Raw genomic sequence first — 23,181 nt, forward strand, 5'->3', positions numbered from 1 at the left:
GGAAGAAATGAAGAAGTTAATTTGCAGTATGTCAGAATGTGGTCGGTTACAAAATGGACAATGCAATAAGGCATTGAAAGAACAGAAGGTAACTTTGGAAGATGCAGAATTACTTGGGAAAACCTAAGCTTGGTATAGAGTACCCTGCGCAATTGTAAAAGAGGGTTATGTGGAGGAAGAAGTACGTGATAAGAAAGACAATGTATTGTGTTATGCTTACTACAAGTCTCTGCCACAACCACCACCCTATAATGGCGCCGATGGTTAACATTGTTGGACCTGCCCACACTGTGCCCAGCAAAACCCTCCCACTGCCATATACTGTGCTTCCTCTGGAGCGGCGCACCCCTCGCCCACACCACCCTGTATTTCCACACCCTCCGCCCCCTCTGATGTTACACTGCCTCCAATCAGTGATGCAGTTACCCATGTGGCAAGCTCCTTCCCAGACGGCCATCTTGGTACAGCCAATGTGCCGAATACACCCAGTCCCAGCCATGTTCCCCTATATCCATTACTGGCAGCTGATGGAATTTACTACATTCCTCTGGAACACGTAGCAGACCTGTTGAAGAAAAAAAAGAAAACTGATGATATTATCTTAGGTCACCCTCTCACTATCTTTGGCCCAGATGATTTCAAGGCTATTTTCAAACAAAGTCAACAGAAGAATATCTCCGCATAAAGCAACAGTAGACTCCAGTGCGCCTTGCTTCCAATGTTACGCTCCGGCGCTGTACTACTTTCAGTCCATCCATTTTTTTTTTCTCAAGGTGGAATACTTCTTTACATAGGATATCTCCTCCAGGCCTATGGACATTGACTATGAAGACCTGGACATCCAGGAATATGATTGCCTTGAGTTTACGCGATCTGAGTGCTCACACCTGCCCATAGTTACAGAGACACCATTGCCAGATGCTGATGTGACCTTCTTTACAGACGGCTCACGTTACGCGGATGAGACAGGACGGTTTCACACAAGTTACTCTGTTGTGGTGCCTCTGGATATCATTATTGCGGAATCATTGCCTCCACACAAGTCAGCACAGGAAGCCGAATGTACAGCTTTCACTAAAGCCTGCAAACTGGTAGAAGGAAAGATGGACAATATCTACAAGGACTCCACAAATGTATCTATGTGGGCACTACGAGGCTACAAAACAGCCAGTGGAGCACCTATAAAGAACTCTGAAGCTGTTGAAGCATTGATCACAGCTTTCAAACTACCAACAGCCGTAGTAGTCATTAAAACCAGCCTTGGTATTGGTCATGATGTGTAGTATGATGACATTATACAATGCTGATCCTTGCGGATTACATTTTCTGGGCATTTAGAAACTACCCCTTAAGTATATCTCTATCATGTAAAGCTTTACATGTTTGCAATACATTGTACATCTTGCATTATCTTTTTAAGATGTAGGTCATATAAAAATGAATTAGCACAAATAAATGCAAACAATTACAAAGAGGGATTGAAGGAAGACAGTGAAATATGAGTAGGCTGCTAAAAGATATGGCAAGAAATTATTGTAATAATTATAATCCACTTTTATCTTATCATTTAAATTCATGCTAAAAATGTCTAGGACAATGTTTTTCTTTTGTGGCTTCTGTTGCAGTGGAGTAATGTTATATAATATGTATATACTGTATCTAGCCACAAGAGTGCACCAAAGGGAAAAGAACTTAAACACACAGGACTCTTCCATCTTCCTATGTCCATTTTTACCATAACATGTCTAAAACCATATTAATTATTGCCAGGTTATGCTAAGAGCCTGCTGGGAGGTGATTGGTGTCAGGCACAGGGCAATTAATAGTTAAAACCACAATCTAAAGCCTCACATTTCCCTGAGGAGAATGAATTCAAGCCAACCCTGACTTCCCATTGCTTAATCATTCTTCGATAAGGATCGCTGGATGAATTATGGATTTGTGCTGAAAGGAACCTTATCAGCAATTTCCTCTTTTATTTGTATCCTTTGTTTCAAATAAAAAAATGACAAAAGGGTTGGAGGCGAATGAAAAGGATTGTGAACAATGCAATGTCCTTTGGAAAGAATACTGCTCTCAGTATATTAGATTTCACTCTGCTCAGACTCACAGTCAAAGCAGTGCGAGGCTGTCATAGCAGGCTTATAGATCCCACCATCACTGAGATGAAGGCATGTGATTTCTGAGAAGCAGTAATAGTCCACACTGGCGACTACCAGATGAAGCATTATGATATTTGTCCTGGAAAAGAGACTGCTTTACTTGGTCACGTTTATAAAAGCGGGATTACACACATCTTATTCAGCATTTAGATGTCCCATTAGCTACATAGTTACATAGGTTGAAAAAAGATCTAGGTCCATCTAGTTCAATCTTCCTCCACCAATTATATATTTCTCATTAAGTCATTTATAACCAACAATGTTGTGTGTAACTTGTGTTGTTACTTTTTTTGTATATCCTAATGTTCTTATTAGAGATGAGCGAACCGGTCGCGGTTCGGCTCGAGGTTGGTTCGCCGAACGGACCTCCCGTTCGAGTTCGGTTCTTCGAACGTTCGACGAACCGAACTCGAACTGCATAGGAAACAATGGCAGGCAATCACAAACACAGAAAAACACCTAGAAAACACCCTCAAAGGTGTCCTAAAGGTGACAAACAACTCAAACACATTGGAAAGTGACAAGGACATATACTCATGCGAAAACAAAACAGCTGGACAAGGAAAAAGAGGAGGACACACAGATATAGGCATGGCACGCCCTTCTAAAATCATGTAAAACACCGCAAGGTGACTCCAAGCGGAGTCTCCCTTTTTTCCAAAAATTGGGCCACACACACACCCACCCCTTCAGTGGTAGCACTTGTGCCCCAGTTGCACACTTCACAGCTACATTTGCATCAAGCACATTGAAAAATACGCCATAATTAACCGTCCCCAGGATGACACCAGGGTAGGTAGCTAAGTCTTTCCTGATCCCAGCTCTGTTCATCTTGGCTTCTTTTAAAAACACATCAAGCAAGGGTTACTCCAAGCGGAGTCTCCCTTTTTTCCAAAAATTGGGCCCCACACACACCCACCCCTTCAGTGGCAGCAGTTGTGCCCTAGTTGTACACTTCACAGCTACATTTGCATCAAGCACATTCAAAAATACGCCATTCTAATCCATCCCCAGGATGACACCGGGGTAGGTAGCAAAGTCTTTGCTGACCCATGACTTGTTCATCTTGGCTTCTTTTAAAAACAATGTAAGCAAGGGTTACTCCAAGCGGAGTCTCCCTTTTTTCCAAAAATTGGGCCCCACACACCCACCCATTCAGTGGCAGCAGTTGTGCCCCAGTTGTACACTTCACAGCTAGATTTGCATCAAGCACATTCAAAAATACGCCATTCTTATCCATCCCCAGGATGACACCGGGGTAGGTAGCAAAGTCTTTGCTGACCCATGACTTGTTCATCTTGGCTTCTTTTAAAAACAATGTAAGCAAGGGTTACTCCAAGCGGAGTCTCCCTTTTTTCCAAAAATTGGGCCCCACACACCCACCCATTCAGTGGCAGCAGTTGTGCCCTAGTTGTACACTTCACAGCTACATTTGCATCAAGCACATTCAAAAATACGCCATTCTTATCCATCCCCAGGATGACACCGGGGTAGGTAGCAAAGTCTTTGCTGACCCATGACTTGTTCATCTTGGCTTCTTTTAAAAACAATGTAAGCAAGGGTTACTCCAAGCGGAGTCTCCCTTTTTTCCAAAAATTGGGCCCCACACACCCACCCATTCAGTGGCAGCAGTTGTGCCCCAGTTGTACACTTCACAGCTAGATTTGCATCAAGCACATTCAAAAATACGTCATTCTTATCCGTCCCCAGGATGACACCGGGGTAGGTAGCAAAGTCTTTCCTGATCCCAGCTCTGTTCATCTTGGCTTCTTTTAAAAACACATCAAGCAAGGGTTACTCCAAGCGGAGTCTCCCTTTTTTTCCAAAAATTGGGCCCCACACACCCACCCATTCAGTGGCAGCAGTTGTGCCCCAGTTGTACACTTCACAGCTACATTTGCATCAAGCACATTCAAAAATACGCCATTCTTATCCGTCCCCAGGATGACACCGGGGTAGGTAGCAAAGTCTTTCCTGATCCCAGCTCTGTTCATCTTGGCTTCTTTTAAAAACACATCAAGCAAGGGTTACTCCAAGCGGAGTCTCCCTTTTTTTCCAAAAATTGGGCCCCACACACCCACCCATTCAGTGGCAGCAGTTGTGCCCTAGTTGTACACTTCACAGCTACATTTGCATCAAGCACATTCAAAAATACGCCATTCTTATCCATCCCCAGGATGACACCGGGGTAGGTAGCAAAGTCTTTGCTGACCCATGACTTGTTCATCTTGGCTTCTTTTAAAAACAATGTAAGCAAGGGTTACTCCAAGCGGAGTCTCCCTTTTTTCCAAAAATTGGGCCCCACACACCCACCCATTCAGTGGCAGCAGTTGTGCCCCAGTTGTACACTTCACAGCTAGATTTGCATCAAGCACATTCAAAAATACGTCATTCTTATCCGTCCCCAGGATGACACAGGGGTAGGTAGCAAAGTCTTTCCTGATCCCAGCTCTGTTCATCTTGGCTTCTTTTAAAAACACATCAAGCAAGGGTTACTCCAAGCGGATTCTCCCTTTTTTTCCAAAAATTGGGCCCCACACACCCACCCATTCAGTGGCAGCAGTTGTGCCCCAGTTGTACACTTCACAGCTACATTTGCATCAAGCACATTCAAAAATACGCCATTCTTATCCGTCCCCAGGATGACACCGGGGTAGGTAGCAAAGTCTTTCCTGATCCCAGCTCTGTTCATCTTGGCTTCTTTTAAAAACACATCAAGCAAGGGTTACTCCAAGCGGAGTCTCCCTTTTTTTCCAAAAATTGGGCCCCACACACCCACCCATTCAGTGGCAGCAGTTGTGCCCTAGTTGTACACTTCACAGCTACATTTGCATCAAGCACATTCAAAAATACGCCATTCTTATCCATCCCCAGGATGACACCGGGGTAGGTAGCAAAGTCTTTGCTGACCCATGACTTGTTCATCTTGGCTTCTTTTAAAAACAATGTAAGCAAGGGTTACTCCAAGCGGAGTCTCCCTTTTTTCCAAAAATTGGGCCCCACACACCCACCCATTCAGTGGCAGCAGTTGTGCCCCAGTTGTACACTTCACAGCTAGATTTGCATCAAGCACATTCAAAAATACGTCATTCTTATCCGTCCCCAGGATGACACCGGGGTAGGTAGCAAAGTCTTTCCTGATCCCAGCTCTGTTCATCTTGGCTTCTTTTAAAAACACATCAAGCAAGGGTTACTCCAAGCGGAGTCTCCCTTTTTTTCCAAAAATTGGGCCCCACACACCCACCCATTCAGTGGCAGCAGTTGTGCCCCAGTTGTACACTTCACAGCTACATTTGCATCAAGCACATTCAAAAATACGCCATTCTTATCCGTCCCCAGGATGACACCGGGGTAGGTAGCAAAGTCTTTCCTGATCCCAGCTCTGTTCATCTTGGCTTCTTTTAAAAACACATCAAGCAAGGGTTACTCCAAGCGGAGTCTCCCTTTTTTTCCAAAAATTGGGCCCCACACACCCACCCATTCAGTGGCAGCAGTTGTGCCCTAGTTGTACACTTCACAGCTACATTTGCATCAAGCACATTCAAAAATACGCCATTCTTATCCATCCCCAGGATGACACCGGGGTAGGTAGCAAAGTCTTTGCTGACCCATGACTTGTTCATCTTGGCTTCTTTTAAAAACAATGTAAGCAAGGGTTACTCCAAGCGGAGTCTCCCTTTTTTCCAAAAATTGGGCCCCACACACCCACCCATTCAGTGGCAGCAGTTGTGCCCCAGTTGTACACTTCACAGCTAGATTTGCATCAAGCACATTCAAAAATACGTCATTCTTATCCGTCCCCAGGATGACACCGGGGTAGGTAGCAAAGTCTTTCCTGATCCCAGCTCTGTTCATCTTGGCTTCTTTTAAAAACAATGTAAGCAAGGGTTACTCCAAGCGGAGTCTCCCTTTTTTTTCCAAAAATTGGGCCCCACACACCCACCCATTCAGTGGCAGCACTTGTGCCCTAGTTGTACACTTCACAGCTAGATTTGCATCAAGCACATTCCAAAATACGCCATAATTAACCGTCCCCAGGATGACACCAGGGTAGGTAGCAAAGTCTTTCCTGATCCCAGCTCTGTTCATCTTGGCTTCTTTTAAAAACAATGTAAGCAAGGGTTACTCCAAGCGGAGTCTCCCTTTTTTCCAAAAATTGGGCCCCACACACACCCACCCCTTCAGTGGCAGCAGTTGTGCCCTAGTTGTACACTTCACAGCTACATTTGCATCAAGCACATTCAAAAATACGCCATTCTTATCCGTCCCCAGGATGACACCGGGGTAGGTAGCAAAGTCTTTCCTGATCCCAGCTCTGTTCATCTTGGCTTCTTTTAAAAACACATCAAGCAAGGGTTACTCCAAGCGGAGTCTCCCTTTTTTTCCAAAAATTGGGCCCCACACACCCACCCATTCAGTGGCAGCAGTTGTGCCCCAGTTGTACACTTCACAGCTACATTTGCATCAAGCACATTCAAAAATACGCCATTCTTATCCGTCCCCAGGATGACACCGGGGTAGGTAGCAAAGTCTTTCCTGATCCCAGCTCTGTTCATCTTGGCTTCTTTTAAAAACACATCAAGCAAGGGTTACTCCAAGCGGAGTCTCCCTTTTTTCCAAAAATTGGGCCCCACACACCCACCCATTCAGTGGCAGCAGTTGTGCCCCAGTTGTACACTTCACAGCTACATTTGCATCAAGCACATTCAAAAATACGCCATTCTTATCCGTCCCCAGGATGACACCGGGGTAGGTAGCAAAGTCTTTCCTGATCCCAGCTCTGTTCATCTTGGCTTCTTTTAAAAACACATCAAGCAAGGGTTACTCCAAGCGGAGTCTCCCTTTTTTTCCAAAAATTGGGCCCCACACACCCACCCATTCAGTGGCAGCAGTTGTGCCCTAGTTGTACACTTCACAGCTACATTTGCATCAAGCACATTCAAAAATACGCCATTCTTATCCGTCCCCAGGATGACACCGGGGTAAGTAGCAAAGTCTTTCCTGATCCCAGCTCTGTTTATCTTGGCTTCTTTTAAAAACACATCAAGCAAGGGTTACTCCAAGCGGAGTCTCCCTTTTTTTCCAAAAATTGGGCCCCACACACCCACCCATTCAGTGGCAGCAGTTGTGCCCCAGTTGTACACTTCACAGCTAGATTTGCATCAAGCACATTCAAAAATACGTCATTCTTATCCGTCCCCAGGATGACACCGGGGTAGGTAGCAAAGTCTTTCCTGATCCCAGCTCTGTTCATCTTGGCTTCTTTTAAAAACACATCAAGCAAGGGTTACTCCAAGCGGAGTCTCCCTTTTTTTCCAAAAATTGGGCCCCACACACCCACCCATTCAGTGGCAGCAGTTGTGCCCCAGTTGTACACTTCACAGCTACATTTGCATCAAGCACATTCAAAAATACGCCATTCTTATCCGTCCCCAGGATGACACCGGGGTAGGTAGCAAAGTCTTTCCTGATCCCAGCTCTGTTCATCTTGGCTTCTTTTAAAAACACATCAAGCAAGGGTTACTCCAAGCGGAGTCTCCCTTTTTTTCAAAAAATTGGGCCCCACACACCCACCCATTCAGTGGCAGCAGTTGTGCCCTAGTTGTACACTTCACAGCTACATTTGCATCAAGCACATTCAAAAATACGCCATTCTTATCCGTCCCCAGGATGACACCGGGGTAAGTAGCAAAGTCTTTCCTGATCCCAGCTCTGTTCATCTTGGCTTCTTTTAAAAACACATCAAGCAAGGGTTACTCCAAGCGGAGTCTCCCTTTTTTTCCAAAAATTGGGCCCCACACACCCACCCATTCAGTGGCAGCAGTTGTGCCCCAGTTGTACACTTCACAGCTAGATTTGCATCAAGCACATTCAAAAATACGTCATTCTTATCCGTCCCCAGGATGACACCGGGGTAGGTAGCAAAGTCTTTCCTGATCCCAGCTCTGTTCATCTTGGCTTCTTTTAAAAACACATCAAGCAAGGGTTACTCCAAGCGGAGTCTCCCTTTTTTTCCAAAAATTGGGCCCCACACACCCACCCATTCAGTGGCAGCAGTTGTGCCCCAGTTGTACACTTCACAGCTACATTTGCATCAAGCACATTCAAAAATACGCCATTCTTATCCGTCCCCAGGATGACACCGGGGTAGGTAGCAAAGTCTTTCCTGATCCCAGCTCTGTTCATCTTGGCTTCTTTTAAAAACACATCAAGCAAGGGTTACTCCAAGCGGAGTCTCCCTTTTTTTCCAAAAATTGGGCCCCACACACCCACCCATTCAGTGGCAGCAGTTGTGCCCCAGTTGTACACTTCACAGCTACATTTGCATCAAGCACATTCAAAAATACGCCATTCTTATCCGTCCCCAGGATGACACCGGGGTAGGTAGCAAAGTCTTTCCTGATCCCAGCTCTGTTCATCTTGGCTTCTTTTAAAAACACATCAAGCAAGGGTTACTCCAAGCGGAGTCTCCCTTTTTTTCCAAAAATTGGGCCCCACACACCCACCCATTCAGTGGCAGCAGTTGTGCCCTAGTTGTACACTTCACAGCTACATTTGCATCAAGCACATTCAAAAATACGCCATTCTTATCCATCCCCAGGATGACACCGGGGTAGGTAGCAAAGTCTTTGCTGACCCATGACTTGTTCATCTTGGCTTCTTTTAAAAACAATGTAAGCAAGGGTTACTCCAAGCGGAGTCTCCCTTTTTTCCAAAAATTGGGCCCCACACACCCACCCATTCAGTGGCAGCAGTTGTGCCCCAGTTGTACACTTCACAGCTAGATTTGCATCAAGCACATTCAAAAATACGTCATTCTTATCCGTCCCCAGGATGACACCGGGGTAGGTAGCAAAGTCTTTCCTGATCCCAGCTCTGTTCATCTTGGCTTCTTTTAAAAACAATGTAAGCAAGGGTTACTCCAAGCGGAGTCTCCCTTTTTTTCAAAAAATTGGGCCCCACACACCCACCCATTCAGTGGCAGCACTTGTGCCCTAGTTGTACACTTCACAGCTAGATTTGCATCAAGCACATTCAAAATCCACAAGCATTTACTCTCCCCAGGATGACACAGGGGTTGTAAATTCCTTCTGGATCCATGACTTGTTCATTTTGATGAACGTCAGTCTGTCCACATTGTCACTGGACAGACGCGTGCGCTTATCTGTCATCACACACCCAGCAGCACTGAAGACACGTTCAGAGACAACGCTGGCAGCTGGACACGACAAAATCTCCAAGGCGTAAGTTGCGAGCTCTGGCCATTTTTCTAGGTTTGAAGCCCAAAAGGAGCAAGGCTCCAGTTGCACAGTCATGGCATCGATGTTCATTTGGAGATACTCCTGTATCATCCTCTCCAGCCGTTGACTATGTGTCAGACTTGTTGTCTCTGGTGGCCTTGCAAAGGAGGGTCTAAAAAAATTATGAAAAGATTCCATAAAATTGCTGTTACCAGCACCAGATACGGTCCTACTGGTACGTGTAGACTGTTGAAGATGACGAGACCGTCCCATGTTTGTCAAGTTACAACTGGGAGATTCACTCCCTGCACCTGCACGGTTGTTTGGTGGAAAAGCAGATCTAAGATCGAGTAACAGCTTCTGCTGATACTCCTGCATACGTGCGTCCCTTTCTATGGCTGGAATTATGTCACAAAATTTGGACTTGTACCGGGGATCTAATAGTGTGGCAAGCCAGTAGTCATCATCACTTCTAATTTTGACAATACGAGGGTCATGTTGGAGGTAGTGCAACAAGAAGGCACTCATGTGTCTTGCGCAGCCATGTGGACCAAGTCCACGCTGTGTTTGTGGCATAGAGGTGCTAACCGTTCTTTCTTCCTCTGACATCTCCCCCCAACCTCTTTCAACTGAAATTTGACCAAGGTCTCCCTCATCTGCTGAGTCTTCCATGTCCATGGACAGTTCGTCCTCCATTTCTTCATGTCCTCCTGCACCTTCCTCAACATCTCGCCTGCTACCATGCGCCCTTGTTGATCCCTGTACCCCATGCTCCCATGCCTGGCGCCTTGGTGATGATGAACGTCTGGACCTTGGTGATGTTGTTGTGTCTTGCGCATATGAATCCTCCTGTAGCTCATCCCCTTCCTGTTGTCCCACCCCCTGACTCCGAATAGTGTTTAGCGTGTGTTCCAGCATGTAAATGACTGGAATCGTCATGCTGATAATGGCATTGTCAGCGCTAAACATATTCGTCGCCATGTCGAAACTGTGCAGAAGGGTGCATAGGTCCTTGATCTGAGACCACTCCATCAGGGTGATCTGCCCCACCCCTGCATCTCGTTGGCCCAGGCTATACGTCATGACGTATTGCACCAGGGCACGGCGGTGCTGCCACAGTCGCTGTAACATGTGGAGAGTTGAATTCCAGCGTGTCGCCACATCGCATTTCAGGCGATGAACCGGCAGGCCGAAAGACTTCTGGAGCGATGCAAGTCGCTCAGCTGCGGCGCTTGAACGGCGGAAGTGAGCAGACAGTTTTCGTGCCCTGTTCAGAAGGCCATCTAGGCCGGGATACTGTGTTAAAAATTGCTGCACGACAAGGTTCAACACGTGAGCCATACAAGGTACGTGTGTCACCTTGCCCAGGCGAAGGGCCGCACCCAGGTTTGCAGCATTGTCGCACACGGCCTTACCAGGCTGCAGGTTGAGTGGAGACAACCATTTATTAAACTCGGACCGCAGAGCTGACCACAACTCCTCAGCTGTGTGACTCTTATTCCCAAGACATGTCAAGCTAAAGACCGCCTGATGCCGTTGCGCTCTGCTGCCAGCATAGTAATGAGGGGTGCGTGATTCCTTCTGCGCAGTGAGAACGCTGGTGGCCTGACCAGGCAGGCTTGGGGCGGAGGTGGAGGACCCAGATGAGGTGGAGGATGCAGAAGCAGTGGCGGAACTTGGACAGACAGAGGATTGACACACAAGTCGTGGGGACGGCAAGACATGTGCAGCAGACCCTTCACCATCTATCACCATAGTTACCCAGTGCCCAGTCAGCAACATGTAACGTCCCTGTCCATGCTTACTGGTCCAAGTATCGGTGGTGAAATGCACCCGTTCACACACAGAGTTTCTCAAGGAAGCGGTGATGTTGTGTGCGACATGCTGGTGTAGCGCGGGCACACCTTTCTTAGAGAAGTAGTGGCGACTAGGCATCTGGTACTGGGGCACAGCGACAGACATAAGGTCTCTAAAATCCTGTGTGTCCACTAGGCGGAAAGGCAGCATTTCGGTAGCCAACAGCTTACAGAGGGATAGAGTCAACCTCTTAGCTTTGTCATGGGTCGGAGGAAGTGGCCTTTTATTTGACCACATCTGAGGGACAGAGATCTGGCTGCTGTGTGTAGACGGTGTTGAGTAGGGTGTCCCTGGAAAAATGCAGGTTTGTGAGGAAAGTGCAGGCGGAGACATGATGTTGCCTTCATCCAACGTTGGTGCTATCGATGTCTGAGAGAGCTGTACACACTCACTTGTTTCCCCTTCCAAACCAACTGACGACCTTACAAGCAAACTGCCTGTTGCGGTTACAGTGGTGGAAGTTTTGCGTGGAAAAACAGGTGTGACAGCTGTCCCCACAGTCCTAGAAGATGAAGAGCGCGCGGATGCACTGGAAGGGGCGGGCGGTGGATGGTTCGCTCCGCTAGGCCGCATTGCAGCACGGTGAGCTTCCCACCGGGACTTATGATATTTAGTCATGTGACGATTCATGGAAGAAGTTGTCAAACTGCTGAGGTTTTGACCTCTACTAACAGAATCATGACAAATGTTACATATCACATGAGTTGGGCGATCTTTTTCGATGTGAAAAAAGGACCAGGCTAGGCAAGGCTTAGAGGCCATGCGACCTGTTGATCCACCCCGAATAATGCTCATAGGCAGAGTGGTGGCTGAGGATGCAGTTGTAGACGTGCTACCAGTGCTCCGACTCTGTCCAGGAAGGCGCAAGGTAACTTCGTCGTCGGTTGCATCCTCCTCCACCGCCTCTGTTGACCTCCTCGAGTGCCTGACTGGGGGTTGACAGTAGGTGGGATCTAGAACGTCATCATCAATTGTTGTGTTTGCACTCCCCTCCCCCTCAGACCGAGCCTCTTCTTGCCCTGACCGAATATTTAAGTTGTCATCCCAATCGGGTATCTGCGTCTCATCTTCATCAGTATGTTCCTCATTGTCTATAACCACAGGTGTTACAGTTTGTGACAAAGGGTCAACATTATGCTCAGAAACTTGGTCCTCACGGCCTGAATCAGAGTCACAAAGGTTCTGGGCATCACTGCAGACCATTTCCTGTTCTGTACTCACTGTAGCTTGGGAGCAGACCTCTGATTCCCAGGCTATAGTGTGACTGAACAGCTCTGCAGACTCAGCCATCTCAGTTCCACCATACTGTGCAGGGCTGATGGAGACTTCAGAGCTGGGAGAAATCAAGTGTGATTGGGATGACAACTCAGAGGACTGGTGTTTTTTGGATGCGGTACTTGAAGTGGCTGAGAGGGCACTTGTTGGACCACTTGAGATCCATTCAAGCATTTTCCTTTTTTGCCCATCATCTACCTTTGTTCCTCTTGTTCGTGTCCGTAAAAAAGGGAGCACATCGGATTGTCCACAATAAGTAGTAGACATCTTACTTTTGCTAGTAGATGGTCTATCTGCAGCAGATGATAATGGAGCTTTGCCACCTTCCCCACTGACAAAACCTTTTTTGCCTTTTCCACCACGCCTCTTCCCCTTTCCACCAGCATCTGTCATTTTGCCACTCATGTTGATTGCGACAAGATTGTGGACTGAAAATGTGGTAGTAAAAATTGAGAGGTGGTGAAGATTGCAGTGTTGGTCTAGCTTTATTAACAGCAGAATAATAAAGAATAAATATCCCTGACAATGTAACTTAGTTATAATTAGTTGGAGTGTGCAACGCAGGCAGACGTGCTGCAAATGTCTTGGCACTAGTGGGACTAAAGCAAAGTCCAATAGCCACGTATAGGATGCCACTAGGTACACTGAGTGTTTGCTAGTATAATGGCTTAGTTATAATTAGTTGGAGTGTGCAACGCAGGCAGATGCGCTCTGCAAATGTCTTGGCACTAGTGGGACTATAGCAAAGTCCAATAGCCACGTATAGGATGCCACTAGGTACACTGAGTGTGTGCTAGTATAATGGCTTAGTTATAATTAGTTGGAGTGTGCAACGCAGGCAGATGCGTTCTGCAAATGTCTTGGCACTAGTGGGACTAAAGCAAAGTCCGATAGCCACGTATAGGATGCCACTAGGTACACTAAGTGTTTGCTAGTATAATGGCTTAGTTATAATTAGTTGGAGTGTGCAACGCAGGCAGATGCGCTCTGCAAATGTCTTGGCACTAGTGGGACTATAGCAAAGTCCAATAGCCACGTATAGGATGCCACTAGGTACACTGAGTGTTTGCTAGTATAATGGCTTAGTTATAATTAGTTGGAGTGTGCAACGCAGGCAGATGCGCTCTGCAAATGTCTTGGCACTAGTGGGACTATAGCAAAGTGCAATAGCCACGTATAGGATGCCACTAGGTACACTGAGTGTGTGCTAGTATAATGGCTTAGTTATAATTAGTTGGAGTGTGCAACGCAGGCAGATGCGTTCTGCAAATGTCTTGGCACTAGTGGGACTATAGCAAAGTCCAATAGCCACGTATAGGATGCCACTAGGTACACTGAGTGTTTGCTAGTATAATGGCTTAGTTATAATTAGTTGGAGTGTGCAACGCAGGCAGATGCGCTCTGCAAATGTCTTGGCACTAGTGGGACTATAGCAAAGTCCAATAGCCACGTATAGGATGCCACTAGGTACACTGAGTGTGTGCTAGTATAATGGCTTAGTTATAATTAGTTGTAGTGTGCAACGCAGGCAGATGCGTTCTGCAAATGTCTTGGCACTAGTGGGACTAAAGCAAAGTCCAATAGCCACGTATAGGATGCCACTAGGTACACTAAGTGTTTGCTAGTATAATGGCTTAGTTATAATTAGTTGGAGTGTGCAACGCAGGCAGATGCGCTCTGCAAATGTCTTGGCACTAGTGGGACTATAGCAAAGTCCAATAGCCACGTATAGGATGCCACTAGGTACACTGAGTGTGTGCTAGTATAATGACTTAGTTATAATTAGTTGGAGTGTGCAACGCAGGCAGATGCGCTCTGCAAATGTCTTGGCACTAGTGGGACTATAGCAAAGTCCAATAGCCACGTATAGGATGCCACTAGGTACACTGAGTGTGTGCTAGTATAATGGCTTAGTTATAATTAGTTGGAGTGTGCAACGCAGGCAGATGCGTTCTGCAAATGTCTTGGCACTAGTGGGACTAAAGCAAAGTCCAATAGCCACGTATAGGATGCCACTAGGTACACTAAGTGTTTGCTAGTATAATGGCTTAGTTATAATTAGTTGGAGTGTGCAACGCAGGCAGATGCACTCTGCAAATGTCTTGGCACTAGTGGGACTATAGCAAAGTCCAATAGCCACGTATAGGATGCCACTAGGTACACTGAGTGTTTGCTAGTATAATGGCTTAGTTATAATTAGTTGGAGTGTGCAACGCAGGCAGATGCGCTCTGCAAATGTCTTGGCACTAGTGGGACTATAGCAAAGTCCAATAGCCACGTATAGGATGCCACTAGGTACACTGAGTGTGTGCTAGTATAATGGCTTAGTTATAATTAGTTGGAGTGTGCAACGCAGGCAGATGCGTTCTGCAAATGTCTTGGCACTAGTGGGACTAAAGCAAAGTCCAATAGCCACGTATAGGATGCCACTAGGTACACTAAGTGTTTGCTAGTATAATGGCTTAGTTATAATTAGTTGGAGTGTGCAACGCAAGCAGATGCGCTCTGCAAATGTCTTGGCACTAGTGGGACTATAGCAAAGTCCAATAGCCACGTATAGGATGCCACTAGGTACACTGAGTGTGTGCTAGTATAATGGCTTAGTTATAATTAGTTGGAGTGTGCAACGCAGGCAGATGCGTTCTGCAAATGTCTTGGCACTAGTGGGACTAAAGCAAAGTCCAATAGCCATGTATAGGATGCCACTAGGTACACTAAGTGTTTGCTAGTATAATGGCTTAGTTATAATTAGTTGGAGTGTGCAACGCAGGCAGATGCGCTCTGCAAATGTCTTGGCACTAGTGGGACTATAGCAAAGTCCAATAGCCACGTATAGGATGCCACTAGGTACACTGAGTGTGTGCTAGTATAATGGCTTAGTTATAATTAGTTGGAGTGTGCAACGCAGGCAGATGCGCTCTGCAAATGTCTTGGCACTAGTGGGACTATAGCAAAGTCCAATAGCCACGTATAGGATGCCACTAGGTACACTGAGTGTGTGCTAGTATAATGGCTTAGTTATAATTAGTTGGAGTGTGCAACGCAGGCAGATGCGTTCTGCAAATGTCTTGGCACTAGTGGGACTAAAGCAAAGTCCAATAGCCACGTATAGGATGCCACTAGGTACACTAAGTGTTTGCTAGTATAATGGCTTAGTTATAATTAGTTGGAGTGTGCAACGCAGGCAGATGCGTTCTGCAAATGTCTTGGCACTAGTGGGACTAAAGCAAAGTCCAATAGCCACGTATAGGATGCCACTAGGTACACTGAGTGTGTGCTAGTATAATGGCTTAGTTATAATTAGTTGGAGTGTGCAACGCAGGCAGATGCGTTCTGCAAATGTCTTGGCACTAGTTGGACTATAGCAAAGTCCAATAGCCACGTATAGGATGCCACTAGGTACACTGAGTGTGTGCTAGTATAATGGCTTAGTTATAATTAGTTGGAGTGTGCAACGCAGGCAGATGCGCTCTGCAAATGTCTTGGCACTAGTGGGACTATAGCAAAGTCCAATAGCCACGTATAGGATGCCACTAGGTACACTGAGTGTGTGCTAGTATAATGGCTTAGTTATAATTAGTTGGAGTGTGCAACGCAGGCAGATGCGTTCTGCAAATGTCTTGGCACTAGTGGGACTATAGCAAAGTCCAATAGCCACGTATAGGATGCCACTAGGTACACTGAGTGTGTGCTAGTATAATGGCTTAGTTATAATTAGTTGGAGTGTGCAACGCAGGCAGATGCGCTCTGCAAATGTCTTGGCACTAGTGGGACTATAGCAAAGTCCAATAGCCACGTATAGGATGCCACTAGGTACACTAAGTGTTTGCTAGTATAATGGCTTAGTTATAATTAGTTGGAGTGTGCAACGCAGGCAGATGCGCTCTGCAAATGTCTTGGCACTAGTGGGACTATAGCAAAGTCCAATAGCCACGTATAGGATGCCACTAGGTACACTGAGTGTGTGCTAGTATAATGGCTTAGTTATAATTAGTTGGAGTGTGCAACGCAGGCAGATGCGCTCTGCAAATGTCTTGGCACTAGTGGGACTATAGCAAAGTCCAATAGCCACGTATAGGATGCCACTAGGTACACTGAGTGTGTGCTAGTATAATGGCTTAGTTATAATTAGTTGGAGTGTGCAACGCAGGCAGATGCGTTCTGCAAATGTCTTGGCACTAGTGGGACTAAAGCAAAGTCCAATAGCCACGTATAGGATGCCACTAGGTACACTAAGTGTTTGCTAGTATAATGGCTTAGTTATAATTAGTTGGAGTGTGCAACGCAGGCAGATGCGTTCTGCAAATGTCTTGGCACTAGTGGGACTAAAGCAAAGTCCAATAGCCACGTATAGGATGCCACTAGGTACACTAAGTGTTTGCTAGTATAATGGCTTAGTTATAATTAGTTGGAGTGTGCAACGCAGGCAGAGGCGCTCTGCAAATGTCTTGGCACTAGTGGGACTATAGCAAAGTCCAATAGCCACGTATAGGATGCCACTAGGTACACTGAGTGTTTGCTAGTATAATGGCTTAGTTATAATTAGTTGTAGTGTGCAATGCAGGCAGACGTGCTCTGCAAATGTCTTTGCACTAGTGGGACTATAGCAAAGTCCAATAGCCACAGATAGGATGCCACTAGGTACACTGAGTGTTTGCTAGTATAATGGCTTAGTTATGAGTTGGAGTGTGCAGAGGACAAGAGGGTACAGTGGCAGGATTGTGGTGCTCTGGGTAGAGGAATGGAAGCCTGCCTTTCTATTCCCTCCTAATGGTGAAATGCAGGGAGGAAATCCCTGACCTTGGCTGCACAGACGCTGGCGCTGTTTTCAGGACCTGTCACCTTAACTCTGACCCTGCCGGTTTGAGCCCTTAAAAGGACTGCTATAAAGTGCTCTCCCTATGCTGTCTAACGCTGTGTATGCAGCGCATACAGCTGTATCGGCTATAGGACTCAGGATGACGGAGCTGCGACAGTGATGTCTGACACCCAAGACGCAGAAGGCAGATAATGGCGTCCGTGAAGAAAATGTCCGGTTTTATAATGCAGGGACATGTGACATGCAGATCCTATCACACATGCCGTTGCTTCTCTGGCTCAAAGTCCACTTAGCTGTGTGTGTGTCTGTGATTGGCTGACATGCTGGCCCGCCCCACAAGACGCGCGCGCTTAGGGAAGGAAGACAAGAAAAAAAAAAAAAAATGGCGATCGCCATTATACAAACAGCAGTGATCTGAAGGCGCTGTTCACGCACACTATACACTGAAATGTGATAATAGTTTGATTCACAGAGTGACTTACACTATTACAGCAGAAACCAAGCTATGATTTAGCTGTTTTTTGGCTGCTAGAACCGTTCTCGAACGTTTCTAGAACTATCGAGCTTTTGCAAAAAGCTCGAGTTCTAGTTCGATCTAGAACATGCCCCAAAATCACTCGAGCCTAGAACTGGAGAACCACGAACCACGAACCGCGCTCAACTCTAGTTCTTATAACTCTAATCATTGGAGACTTGACAATATATACACACCATGTTGGATTTATATACCCTTAATGCAGTTGTATCTGTAGAAAATAATCTTTGGCAGTAAATAAAATAATCATTATGCAAATGTATGTTGTTTTACAATTATATCTTACAAATAAAATCAAACATACACTATTGTAAAATTTGTAATCAATGGGTGATTTTCTGTTTCTTTTTTTATGACTTAAAGAAGTTGCTTGGGATTAACATGTTAATGGCCTATCCATAGGATATATTGTTTACATCCTGACATCACATGGTGGAAATAATATGGTTGATGACTTGAGGGGTCCAGTTGTTGAAGCACCCCGATCTGACATTGATTACCTATCCCATGTACAGGTCATCAATCTGTTTGCACTATTCAAGTCATTTAAGCTTCAATTTCTTATTCTTTTTGGTGAGAAGAAAACGTTTGTAAACTATAACAATGTAAGTGTCACGCTGGTGAGTGTAGACCCACTACGCCACGGGCTGAGGTTACCCTACAGAAACATAACTATGTGTCTACCGGATATTCACCAGAGCCTCTGATGGTGAGTTTGGGCTTGGCCACCAGTAGACACCACGTACCACTCCAGGACAGTCCTCGGACTGCAGCAACTGACCCTGGGGTCAAGGATGCAAGTATGAACATAGAGCATTAGGCAGGACAGGATTAGGATCACAGGCAGAGAAGATACTGCTACTGGTAGACAAGACAACTTGTACAGACGGAACAGGTTTGTTTTCAGGTGCAGACAAGAATACTTGTACCGATGGAAGAGGTTCGGGTTCAGGTGCAGACAGGATGGCTGGTACAGATGAGACAGGTTCAGGTTTGGGATCAGGAGCAGATATGTGAGTACAAGATAACAGGGACCTAAAAATGAACTGATAGTTTCGGCTGCTTTCACACTATGTTTTTTTAACATGTGTCATGAACGTTTCTTTGCTGTAAAAGCGGATCCTGCTTTTATAGCAAAAAAGCGCATGCAGACGCATGTGTTATTTTGCAGGATCCTGTCACTTTGAGTTTATGGGCGGACATTGGAGTCATGTGATCGGGAGTCAGTGGAATTGAACGTGATAGACTGGGAGCCGGCTTCTGACAGCTGCAGAGGCTCGTAACCAAGGTAAACATCGGGTAACTTGCTTGGATATCCGATATTTACATTGGTTACGAGCACCCGCAGGTGCTAGGAGCCGGGCTCCCTGCACACGTAACCAATGTAAACATCGGGTAACTAAGAGAAGCGCTTTGCTTGGTTACCCAATATTTATCTTGGTTACGAGTGTCCGCAGCTCTCAGGCGGGGGAGAAGGAGAGGGTGAGAGAGGCAGAGAGGGATTGGGAGAGAGACAGAGAGGGAGGGGGAGAGAGGGAGGGTGTTGTGAATGTTAGTTATGTCTTGGCTGCTGGGAGGCTCCCTCTGGTGGCCAGGAATGGTTTGGACTTGGACCAGGTGTGTTGTGCAGTGGGTGTTTCCTTTGCTAACTCTCTGCTTATTTAAATCCTGGTCTGATTGCAGGCTGTTGCTGGATGTCAGTTGTTCTTTGTATCTCCAGCCTGCTTAATGCTGCTCTACACCATATCTTCCCCAGATAAGTGCTTGCTCTTTATTTATTGTCTGGTTCTTTTGTTTATCTGGGTTTGTCATTTGCTGTGGTTGGTTTCAGTTTATTTGCTTGCAGGGATTTTCCCCCTTCGTGGATTGTTGGGGAACTCCCTGCAGTTCTGTGTGGAGTATAGCTCCTTTGAGTCCATGTGTTTGTGGCTTGTTAACTTTGTTATGATTCTTGTTTTCTGTTCATTGGTATGACAAGGGCACCTGGTATAGGACGGAGTTCAGATCGTGCGATCTGAGGGCCTTTTTGTATTATCAGGAAGTTAGTATTTTGCAGGGTTTTTCTCTGGCCACCATCAGTCTCTTTCCTGTCCTTTCCTATTTTAGTCAGCGGGGGCCTCACCTTTTGCTAATCCTGTCATCTACCTGTGTATTGTGTTTTTCCTATATCACCGCAGTCTTTGAATGTGGGGGGCTAGCTATTCTTGTCTATTTTCTGAGGCAGAGAGTTATTCATCTTTCCTAACTTTAGGATAGTTAGTTCTCCGGCTTGGTTCGCGGTGCACAGGATGTTAGTTCACCCCTCGGCTACTTCTAGTTGTGATGGTTAGTAAGGGGATGGCGGCCAGATTAGTTGCCAATGCTCTTGTCACCTTTTGCCAATGATTTGTGGTGGTCTTCCATGGTTCCGGATCATAACAGGAGGGGGTGAGTGGGAGGCGGAGAGAGACAGAGAGGGAGGGGGCGAGAGGGAGGCGGAGAGAGACAGAGAGGGAGGGGGAGAGAGGGACTGATCACCGAGGCTGGTTACTGGGCATGGTCAGTAGAGCAAGCAGGATCCTGTCTATCAGCATGCCAGCGTTCACATGCGTTTGAATGCAGTATAGTCAGGATCCAGCAATTTGTAGTATTTGGATGCAGCTCAAAAATGCTACAAGTAGCGTTTTTGAAAAATGTTAAAAAACTGCAACTCGCTGGATCCTCACTATAACGCACGCAAATGCAGGTGAACGCATGTTGACGTGAGTCCATTGCAAATGCATTGAAATGAAAACGCATTAAGCACTGGATCCGTTTTTGCATTAAAAAAACGTTCATTACGGATGTTAAAAAAACGTAGTATGAAAGCAGCCTTCAAGACACACAAGATGCTGAAATTGCTCTGGCACTTTGATATAAGAGAGGGTCCCTTAAATACCTAGTGCCTCTCAGCCATATGCTGTGGACACTTCCCTAGTAGGTACACTGCAACTTTAATAATCAGGGAACGTACAAGTTCCCACCCTAAGTGCATGACCAGCAGATCTACGCATTGTGGAAGCTGGGAGTTGCAACAGATACCAAAGCAGGAGATGCAGCAGGGCGGTCGCAGTAGTAATTAAGTCAATATTCCTGCTGGGTGGAGGAAGCAGGAAAGTACAGGGATGCCAGCGGTACAGTAAGAAGTAGGAGAGCTCAAAATGTAAGGCCAATTAAATGGACATTTCAAAGTGAGCAAGTTGCTATCTATACACAAATTAGGTTATAAATTCCTGATCGCTGGAACCAACATTAATTCACAGACCTGAGCTCTGAAATACCCCGTTAGCGCTCCATTTGGCTATGTCAATAAGTTCTCTTTTCAAGCTTCTAATTTTAGAACTTCACCAAGCAAATCAAGGCAATACCTAAGCAATGCCATATCTAGTGAAAGTCCACGCTAAAATTAAAAACACTGCTCAATTAATTTTCATTTGTACCCTGAACTCTGAATAGCAATCAAGATATTTTTTTTTCAAGTGGGTTGCATTAAGGCTATGCGCACACGCTGCGTTTTTTTGACGCTGCGTTTTTGTGCGTTGTTGGCCGCTAAAAATGCACAAAAACGCACCCGCGGCAAAAAACGCATGCGTTTTTACCGCGTTTTGGTGCATTTTTGGCTGCGTTTTGCTGCGTTTTTGATCTCTGAGTTTTTCTGTGTTTTTCCAATACATTGCATGGTGAAAACGCAGAAAAATGCGGGAAAGAATTGACATGTCCATTTTTTTTTTAAGCTCAAAAACGCAGCTTAAAAAAAAAGTTGTGTGTGGACAGCAAAAATGAAAACTCATAGACTTTGCTGGGGAAGCAAAGTCATGCAGTTTTGAGGCCAAAAACGCACCCGAAAAACGCGCAAAAACGCAGCAAAAAACGCACTGTGCGCACATAGCCTAAAAGTGTTCACCGTTTTGCTTTTGCAATCTCTTTGTTTCTCTGCACTTTGTTGTGTTCTGTGGTCAAAAATCAGCTGAGAAGATCTGAAAAAGACACATAAAAGAATTATAAACTCTCCTATTAGATCATCAGAAAGAGCTCTTTGTTGGATTTTCAGTTAAAGGAGTTGCCTCCTTTCAGATAATGTTCGGCCCCAGCTTTATTTTCTTTACTTTTCTGCATGTATGTGGGGAGAAAAAATATTTTTAAAATTGTGTTCAATTGAAAAGTTTGCACATTTTTGGACTTTACAGGCCTTTTGACTTCCTATACACTTAACTTTGGTGTAATCTTTAGTCATAAATTAGCCGATAAGATAAGAGTTAAGGTACCGTCACACTAAACAACTTACTAGCGATCCCACCAGCAACCTGACCTGGCAGGGATCGCTGGACGCTACACGGGTTGCTGGTGAGCTGTCACCAGCAACCAGTGACCAGCCCCCAGCCAGCAGCGACGCACTGAAGCGATGCTGCGCTTTGTAACTAAGGTAAATATCGGGTAACCAACCCGATATTTACCTTGGTTACCAGTGCACGCAGCTACACGTGCAGAGAGCAGGGAGCAGCGCACACCGCTTAGCGCTGGCTCCCTGCTCTCCTAGTTACAGCACACATCGGGTTAATTACCCGATGTGTGCTGTAGCTACATGTGCAGAGAGCAGGGAGCCGGCACTGACAGTGAGAGCGGTGGAGGCTGATAATGAAGGTAAATATCGGGTAACCAAGGACAGGGCTTCTTGGTTACCCGATGTTTACTGTGGTTACCAGTGTCCGCAGAAGCCGGCTCCTGCTGCCTGCACATTTAGTTGTTGCTGTCTCGCTGTCACACACAGCGATCTGTGCTTCACAGCGGGACAGCAACAACTAAAAAATGGCCCAGGACATTCAGCAACAACCAACGACCTCACAGCAGGGGCCAGGTTGTTGCTGGATGTCACACACAGCGACATCACTAGCAACATCGCTGCTACGTCACAAAAGTTGTTTGTTAGCAGCGATGTTGCTAGCGATGTTGCTTAGTGTGACGGGGCCTTTAGAAACTCCCTTTCAGACAGTCATAGTTAGCTAACTGACGGAATCTCAGTTAACCCTTCCTACAGATAATAATAATGTACCACAAAATTTTAAATGAAACCCAATTGTAAAAATGATATTTCCATTCATTCAATGGTGACTTCTAGTCTAGACTCCAAATTGTTATGCTAATTTTGAGGGTTTTTTTGTGGAAAAAGGTTTTTGGGATAGGGTTTTTTTTTTACAATATATTTACACATGTTTGAAGTATGCTTACAAATTTTTAGATCATGAAAAAAGTATAAATAAGTAATGTAAAGATGCA

This window comes from Anomaloglossus baeobatrachus, chromosome 1 (assembly GCF_048569485.1).
Source record: "Anomaloglossus baeobatrachus isolate aAnoBae1 chromosome 1, aAnoBae1.hap1, whole genome shotgun sequence".
NCBI classification, from domain to species: domain Eukaryota; kingdom Metazoa; phylum Chordata; class Amphibia; order Anura; family Aromobatidae; genus Anomaloglossus; species Anomaloglossus baeobatrachus.